Source organism: Bos indicus x Bos taurus, chromosome 26, assembly GCF_003369695.1.
Source record: "Bos indicus x Bos taurus breed Angus x Brahman F1 hybrid chromosome 26, Bos_hybrid_MaternalHap_v2.0, whole genome shotgun sequence".
NCBI classification, from domain to species: Eukaryota; Metazoa; Chordata; class Mammalia; order Artiodactyla; family Bovidae; genus Bos; species Bos indicus x Bos taurus.
Genome location: NC_040101.1, coordinates 2,539,239 through 2,547,585, shown reverse-complemented (window position 1 = coordinate 2,547,585; position 8,347 = coordinate 2,539,239).

The window sequence follows — 8,347 nt, the reverse complement described above, 5'->3', positions numbered from 1 at the left end:
CCAAAGAGAAGGAGGAGGGGATGTCTGCTTAGGTTTCATTTCATGAGTCGTCGGAGATGCTGAAACAGGGAAGAAGGTAATGGGCCGGGTCAGGGACGTGTCGTCCAGGCTTCCACTTCACCTGTGGGCACTGGGGGTCTGCGGGAAGGCCGGCACCTCTCACGTGATCAGAGGCGAGTCCGTAGCAGCATGGCTGTCCTGGCTGTCTTCCAAGTCACAGGTACTGTCGATGTGCACTGTTCAGTAGCCTTGACTTCAGAGTGCTTGAGGTGCATGAGCGTCTCATGTGTGTTTGTGTGTACATGTATATTTATATGTGTGTGTGTTTGCATGTGTGTTAAGTTGAACAAACACTCAACAATTGAAAAGTGAAAGTGTTAGTCACTCAGTCATTTTTCAACGCTATGGACTGTAGCCCGCCAGGCTCCTCTGTCCGTGGAATTCTCCAGGCGAGAATACTGGAGTGGGTAGCCATTTCCTCCTCCAGGGGATCTTGCCGACCCAGGGATTGAACCCGGATCTCCAGCATTGCATTCTTTACTGTCTGAGCCACCAGGAAAGCCTGTTGACCTGCAGAAGCCGCAGTTCCCTATGGTTCAATCTAATGTCTCTTTGCGAATGGGTGTATTTTATATCACATTTCAGAAACATTTGTTTTTCTGACTATGATAAAAGCTGTTGTGAGAGTCTGGAAAGCAAAGAAAGGTTAAAGGAGCAAATGAAGGTTGCCAGCCCCCAGCAGCTTGTGTTGTCGCCTCTCACCTTCTCTCGTGTGTTTGTCCTCTTACTCGTGTGAGATCGTGGGGGGATCCTCCGCTGGCTACGGCTTTTAATTCCCGGGCGGCCCGTGGTTCTCCGTGCTCCCCCAGCGGTAGTTCTCCACCTTCTTTCGCGTCCCCACCCCCCTCTCCTCCTCTCTCTGCCCTCTTGGGGCCTCTGGAGGCGGCCTCTCCTGGGTCTTCTTCCCCTATTGGCTGGTTTTCACTCGGGCTCAGCCAATGAGAGGCCAGCAGGAGAGCGGGGGGCGGGGGCAGAGAGAGGTCCAGTGTTTCTTGCGGTTCCTTCTTTGCTTTGGTGCCGGTTCCCTGGCAGCGTCTCCCCGGAGCAGCCTGCCCTCCTCACGCCTGGATGCCACCTGGCCCCTCCTCTCGGGTGATGCGCGTGCTGAGTGGTGGCCATGGCCCGCCTCTGGGTGCCTCGCCATTCTCTATTTGACCCTGCAACTAGTAGTTACATCAGAGACTCTTCATTTGGACCTTGTGGGGTGAATTCTCTCTCCTGGTTGACACGGCCCTGTTTCAGATGCTAACCCATCCGGACGTCACCACCACCCAGGGTCACAGCGTCGTGGAACTTCTCCTGCTTGTACTCTGTCCCTGCGTCGTTCACACCTGCCGAGGCCCTTGGTTCAAGGAGAGGTCGTGTCAGCATGATTTGAGCTGCAGGTGCGCTGTTCTGGCTGAAACCCCAAACCGCAGCAGAGACCCGGAAGAGTTTGCGTGGACTGTTGACCTCTGAGAGGCGGTGATGCTTGGCAGCTGACAGCCACATGTCCTGTGGAAGGACTGTGAGCACATCAGGGGCTGGGATGCCCCACACCCCCAGGGAACGATCCCAGCAGTTTTCCGTGAACCTAGAGCGAACTGCCTACAATCCCGTATTGATGGTCTGGTTTCATAGATGTGGTAACGGATGCTCCTAGAGTTGAAGTGACAGTACTCAAAATGTGATTTGCAGCCAGGCAATTTACATTTTATGTCTTTTAAGAAAGTACTCCGGAGTGCCGACTGTACGGTCGGTCGTCCTCGGGTCGGTCGTCCTCGGATCGTTCCCATTCCCCGGGTCGCATGTCCCATGTGACGCAGAGTCCCCGAGGGCCTCCCCGTGTACCTGCCCGAGTGCCTGGTCTGCGCCTCTGCGTCCCCCAGATTCGCAGCCCCCAGTGGTGGTGTCAGGAGGTGGGGCCTTTGGGGGTGATGGGATCAGTGTTCTCGTAAACGCGGCCCTGGGCAGCGGACTTGGGGAGGAGGCTGCCGCCTGCAGCCAGAAGGGGGTCCTCACCCAGACCGGAGTGCAAGGGCTGCGGGTCTCAGACTGCAGCCTCTGGATTGCTCAGAGAAAACTGTCCTTCGTGAGCCGCCCGTCTGCGCTGTTCGCTGATGGTGGCTCCCAGGGGCTGACACCCATCTTCCCTGGGAACCAGGCCTTGGCCAAGCCATCTGCAAAGGTCCAGAGGACTGGGTTAGTCCAGTAGGTGTCGGACCTCCCAGTCTTTACTAGTGGGTTTACTTATTTGAATATATATATTTCACAAAGAGTTCCATCTGGTCGCTGACTTGGATTCTGGCAGAACCAGAGCCCGTGTGAACACTGCCTAGTGACCAACACAAAACACCTGGAGGAGGAGGCGGCAGCTGGAGGCAGAGGGGCTGAGGGATACCCTGTGAATTACCTCGTTTGGTGCTCATGAGCCAGAGAAGAAGGAACGGCTCTCGGAAAAACCCGCCTTGGAAGGAGTCCAAGGATGCCCACGCTATGTGCTTTTTTTTTTTTTTTTTTAAAGAAAATGTTCATTTTGGAATAGTTTTCTGTTTACAGAAAAGTTACAGAGATGGCACCGAGCATTCCTGCGTGCTCCTTGCCCTGTTTCCTGTGGAGCCAACACCTTATGCTATGTGGTGTTTTTTTAATCACAACTCAGAAGCGAGCGCTGGCACGCTACGAGTGACTGAACTCCAGGCTTCGCTTGGCATTCACCTGTTTCCCCGTGGGTTCTTCTTCTCTTCTGGAATCCGGTTCAGGACGTAAGGGTAACACTGCCTGTGGTTGTCGAGTTTCCCTGGGCCTCTCTGGTCTGGCACGCTTTCTCTTTCTTTACCTCGCTTTTAGTGAGCTCCCAGTTCTGAGGACCTCGCTCATGTGTTTTGTGCTTTCCCATAAGCCACTATGGTTTTTGGGATAAACAGCACTCACACTAAGCACCCGTCCGTCGCATTGGAGGGTGCGTGCTTTCAACACGGCCTCCCACTGCTGATTTGAGCCTCGATGCGTGTTTACAGGTGTGTTTGCCAGGCCCTCCTTGGCTGCCCCCCCGCCCTGGTCAGGTCACGTTCCCTCCCATTCAGACTCTATTCTGTGGGAGCATGTGGGCTCAGAAGCACTCTCTCCTTTCTGGAGAGGGAAGTAACCACATAAATTACCTGAACTTATGTAAGGAAGACGTCTGTCTTCTCCCCGTTTATTTATTCAAACGTTTCTTTACATCGGTTGGGACGTCTGCATATTTAGTTTACACTTTGGTTATAGTTCCATTTTGCACTATTTATTTCATTCCTCAGGTTGGTGCAGCTTCGGCCACCACCTGTTCCAGATGCCGGGTGAAGGGGTCGTGCACACGGCACCTTCCGGTCTGGCTTCTCTCACCAGGGTTGGTGCAGTGGGCATGCAGGTCAATAGCTTGTCCCTTTCTGCCCCTGAGCGGAGTCCATTTGCAGACGTGCCTGAGTTTCTTCATCCCGCCGTTTATGTGCCAGTTTTTGGAGATTATGAGTCAAGCTGCTGTAAACACCCTGCAAGGTGTCTTTGCGAAGGTCGGTCCTGGGTTCTCTGGGATAAATGCCCACCAGCCCAGTGCTGGGCTGTGCCTTTCGGGGTTTGAGGCGGCTTCCATGGCGGCTGGAGAAGTTGCGAGGCACAGAAGAGGAAGGTGGCTGTGTGTGAGTGTGTGAGTGTGAGTGTGTGTGTGAGTGTGTGTGAGTGTGTGTGTGTGAGAAAGTATGAATGAGTGAGTCTCTCTGTGTGTGAGTGAGTGAATGTGTGTGTGTGAGAAAGTATGAGTGAGTCTCTCTGTGTGTGAGTGAGTGAGTGTGTGTGTCTGTGTGAGTGTGTCTGTGTGAATGTGTATGTGAGAGTGTGTGTGTGAGTGTGTGTGTGTGTGTGTGAGTGTGTGTGTGTGAGTGTGTGTGTGTGGACACTGTCCCGCTCAGCCCCCAAGACTGAGGCGAGTGGAGGGCTGTGACAGGTGTGGGGTCACCCTAGGGCGCCCCTGGAGGAGGAGTGGGCAGGCCTGATGTCCTCCTTGGTGGGCATGACCACCCACAGTTCCTGCCGGGGAAACTGAGGCACAGAGTCTGGTCACTCACCAGGTCTTGCTCCTGGTGAGGGTGTGGCTGCGGCTGAGCCAGATGGCTTGGCGTGGGGTTCACGCCCTCTCCAGCTCATTCTGCCACCTCTGCAGGCCTTGGTGCCGGGCCTGGGGCTCTGGAGTTGTCCCAAAGGGAGGGGGAGACCTTTTCATTCCGGGACGAGCATGACTGTCTTTGCAAAGGGCCTGGTGGGTGGCTAGACTGATGTGAGGGGGTGCAGGCTGAGGGGCCCGTGCAGGGCAGCCACGGTCGTCCACGTTGGCATCAGGGCTGGGCTGGGGGGTGGTGGGTGGGTGGTGAACGTGTGTTGGGGGTGAGGAGGGGTCACTATGAATTCCTCCAGGCCAAGACATGTGTCCGTTTCCTAAGATTGCAGGTATGAGGAATTGAGGGCTTCCCTGGCAGCTCAGTGGTGAAGAATCCACCGGCAATGCAGGTGATGCAGGTCCAATCCTTGGGTCGGGAAGATCCCCTGGAGAAGGGAGGGCAACCCACTCCAATGTTCTTGCCTGGGAAATTCCACGCACAGAGGACCCTGGCAGGCTACCGTCCATAGGGTCGCAAAGAGTCAGACACGACTGAAGCGACTTAGCACGCATGCGTGAAGAGTTGAATTGATTTATGCAGCCTGGCTGCATAACAAACCAGAGGCTGGGGGGTTTAATGCCACGGTAATGGATTTTCCCATGATTCTGGAGGCTGGAAGTTGGAGGTCAAGGTGTGGGCAGGCCGGGTCCTCCTGAGGTCTTGCTCCTTGGCTGACAGTGTCCTCCCGTGATCCTCCCCGTGTGTCTGCATCCTCATCTCCTCTTATAAGGACGCCAGTCATAGCGGATTAGGGCCACCCTAGCGACCCTGGTTTACCATGACCTCTTTAAAGACAGTGTATCCAAATGCAGTCACACCATGAGGTTCCGGGGATGGGTGTTAGTCAGCAAGTCATATCTGACTCTCTGACCCCGTGGACTATAGCCCATCAGGCTCCTCTGTCCATGGAATTCTCCAGGCAAGGATCCTGCAGTGGGGAGCCTTTCCAGTCTCCAGGGGATCTTCCCAACCCAGGGATTGAACCTGGGTCTCCCGCATTGCAGATGGATTCTTTACCGTCTGAGTCACCAGGATAAGGGCTTCAGCGTGAATTTGGGGACACTGTTCATCCCCTGACACTTAGGAATGGGGTTCGAGGAGCCTGTGGGACACGTGGTGGAGATGACGGAGTGGAGTCATGGTGGCTGTTCAGGCCTCAAGTTGAGGACAGAGGTGGGGCTGGCGACTTGGGAGTGGGCAGGTCACAATGGGATGGAATGGAACCTTCCAGCAGATCCTGGACCACAGCCCTTCCGTCCTCACGGTACGAGGTGACCCTCCCGTCGAGAGGTGGGCTGGGTTCTCTCTCCTCCACCTTGGGTGGAGCCATGGTCCGATGGAAGTGGCACCCGTGACTTGTGTGGCCGTGTCATCACAGTGGCGCCCTAGCTCCTGGCTCCCCGGGGGAGGTGCTCCGGACACCCCGTCATCCTGCAGTGGAGGCAGGGAGGGTGTGCGGGGAGCCGCGCCCTCCAGATGCGTTGCTGAGAGCCGTCCAGCTCTGCCCTCGAGAGAGGACGATAAATCGGGCTGTTGTCTGGAGCCCCTAGAGTTGGGGCTGATTTGTTATGCAGCGGTGGTGGCTGGAAGCACTGTTTTCTCTCCAGCTTCAAGGAATGAAGTAAGATTTATTGTCTGGTGCTTTTAAGCTTAGTTAGGCCGAGACACAGAAGAAATGAAATATGATCACTTGTGCGTGGTGCGTGCTTTTCACACTCCTGTCACTTCAGGGACAAAGTGCAGCCAACACAGCCCGGGTTTAGAAATGGCAGAGTTTTAAAACGCGATGCTCATTAATCAAACCTAATGGTCTCTGTACTTTTATGTGAGTCTCAGAATTCAGTTTTGCTAATTGTCTTCTTTTTAATTTGTGATTCTTCTATGGAAGTTAGTCAAATAATCTCACCATCTATGGTTGGAATGAGACCCTTTGGTATATAGATTTCTTAAGTATAATTTTTAAAAAAAGCACATGGAGGGAAGTTTGATTAAATAGACTTTTATAGCCTTGGTTTTCTAAACAACAAAAGTTAATTACAGCGGGGTGTTCGCACTTGCACAGAACTCTTCATCCGCAGAATTCTGAGCAGTTTACTGAAACTTGAAATGTTAGTCTGGCATTTACTCAGTATGCAAATAAAGTATGTAAAATATTCCATCAAGCACTTTAAATAGTCAGCCAAACATATCTTTTTTATTATTAGATCAGGAAACTCAAATACAGTTACTCTTTATTGGTTTAATTAACATATTGAATATACAATTTGGTATAAACCTATTCTTTTCTCATCAGAGCTTGGAACACCGGCAACTGTTTTGTGGGATTTGAAATTCTATTCTTTAAGGTAAATAGCTGTGTTTTCTATTAATGACCTCGTTATTTATTTAGATCAGACAGGAAGGCAGCCATGGGATGAAAACATTCATTTAAAGGCCGGTGGTGATTTTCTGTTTGTTTGATGCTGAACTAATATTGGCCCTCTAAGAAGTTAATTTCATTCTTTCTGTTTTGATAGAAACCTCCAAAGCAAATTACTGTGGGCTGCTTCTGTTCTTGAAGGGCGTGATCATACTCTCAAGGTCTTAGCTGTGGAAATCCCACACCTGGGCTGCCTGCGCTGGGGAAGGGGGAGGTTCCGGGGGGCACTCTGTCAAGGGCATTTTGGGTCCTCCAGGGGAATCAGCTCTGGGCAAGGAAGGGGAAGAGATATGGGGGCAGAGGGCGGGTCCGGGCATAAAGGAGGCCCCCTCCCCGGCGACGGCCTGTCTGTCTCAGACACCAGCACACGACCTACTCCCACGGGAGGTTTATTCTTGGGATCTGGCCAACACTGTCCCCCCAGCTTTTAAAAATGCAGGCTATCCTCGGGAGACTTTGTGCTGGTGTCGTTAACACTCCCTGGGCCTGGAGTGGAGAGAAGAGGGTGGCCTAGAAGTCGGCGGTCCTGGAAGGGGCATGTGGACGAGGGGGCAGCGGTACGCATGCTGGGGCAGATCATGCCAGGCTCGCCCAGGGCCAGATGCCCGTGGCCGCACCTGCCTCGCCTGTCCCCTGGTGGGGTGGGCACACCTGGCTAGGGAGGGTCCGTGATGCTCTGTCCTGACCCAGCCCCAGATCCTCCCCACAGTCTCCCTGAAATCCCACAGCAGATGCCTTTGGGTCCCCGTTGGGGCCAGGTGGGTGGGCGGACACTCCCCAGCCCTGCCCATCCCCGTGTGCTCCACCTGCTGAGCGCCCCCAACTCTGGACCCAAGACGTGCTGGTCCAGGCCACCTGCTCACTTGCTCAGACATGTCTCCCTTCCAGCTGCGCGCCAAGCTGATGTTCCTGTGAAAACCACTTAAAGGAGACTTTGCCTGGAAGCATAAACCAGGTGGGGGCGCCCCAGGTGGCGCCAGCGGTGAAGAACTCGTCTGCTGATGCAGGAGATGCAAGGGATGCAGGCTTGATCCTGGGTCGGAAGATCCCCTGGAGGAGGGCATGGCAACCCACTCCAGTATTCTTGCCTGGACAGTCCCATGGACAGAGGAGCCTGGAGGATCAAGGTCTTGGCTGTGGAGTCCCACACTACAGTCCCTAGGGTTGCAGAGTCTGACATGACCAGAGTGACTTGGCACGCACACAGAAGCCAGTCAGGCAGTTAACGCTGCTTTCATTCAGGAGGGGTGCCAAAGGGTGCCGGGCCTTGCCTCTCCCTCCCTCCCTCCACTGCTGCTGCTGCTGCTAAGTCACTGCAGTCGTGTCCGACTCTGTGCGACCCCATAGATGGCAGCCCACCAGGCTCCCCCGTCCCTGGGATTCTGCAGGCAAGAACACTGGAGTGGGTTGCCATTTCCTTCTCCAATGCAGGAAAGTGAAAAGTGAAAGTAAAGTCGCTCAGTCGTGTCCGACCCTTAGCATGGACTGCAGCCCACCAGGCTCCTCCGTCCATGGGATTTTCCAGGCAAGAGTACTGGAGTGGGTTGCCATTGCCTTCTCCGCCCTCCCTCCACAGCGGACCCTAAAGAAGTTTCCAGATACTGAAAACGCCTGGGGACGAGTTATAATTTTCTGTGTGCTCTGTAGCACGTGACTGTTTCCCAGGACTCTTGCAGACATGACTTGTATTTTGTTG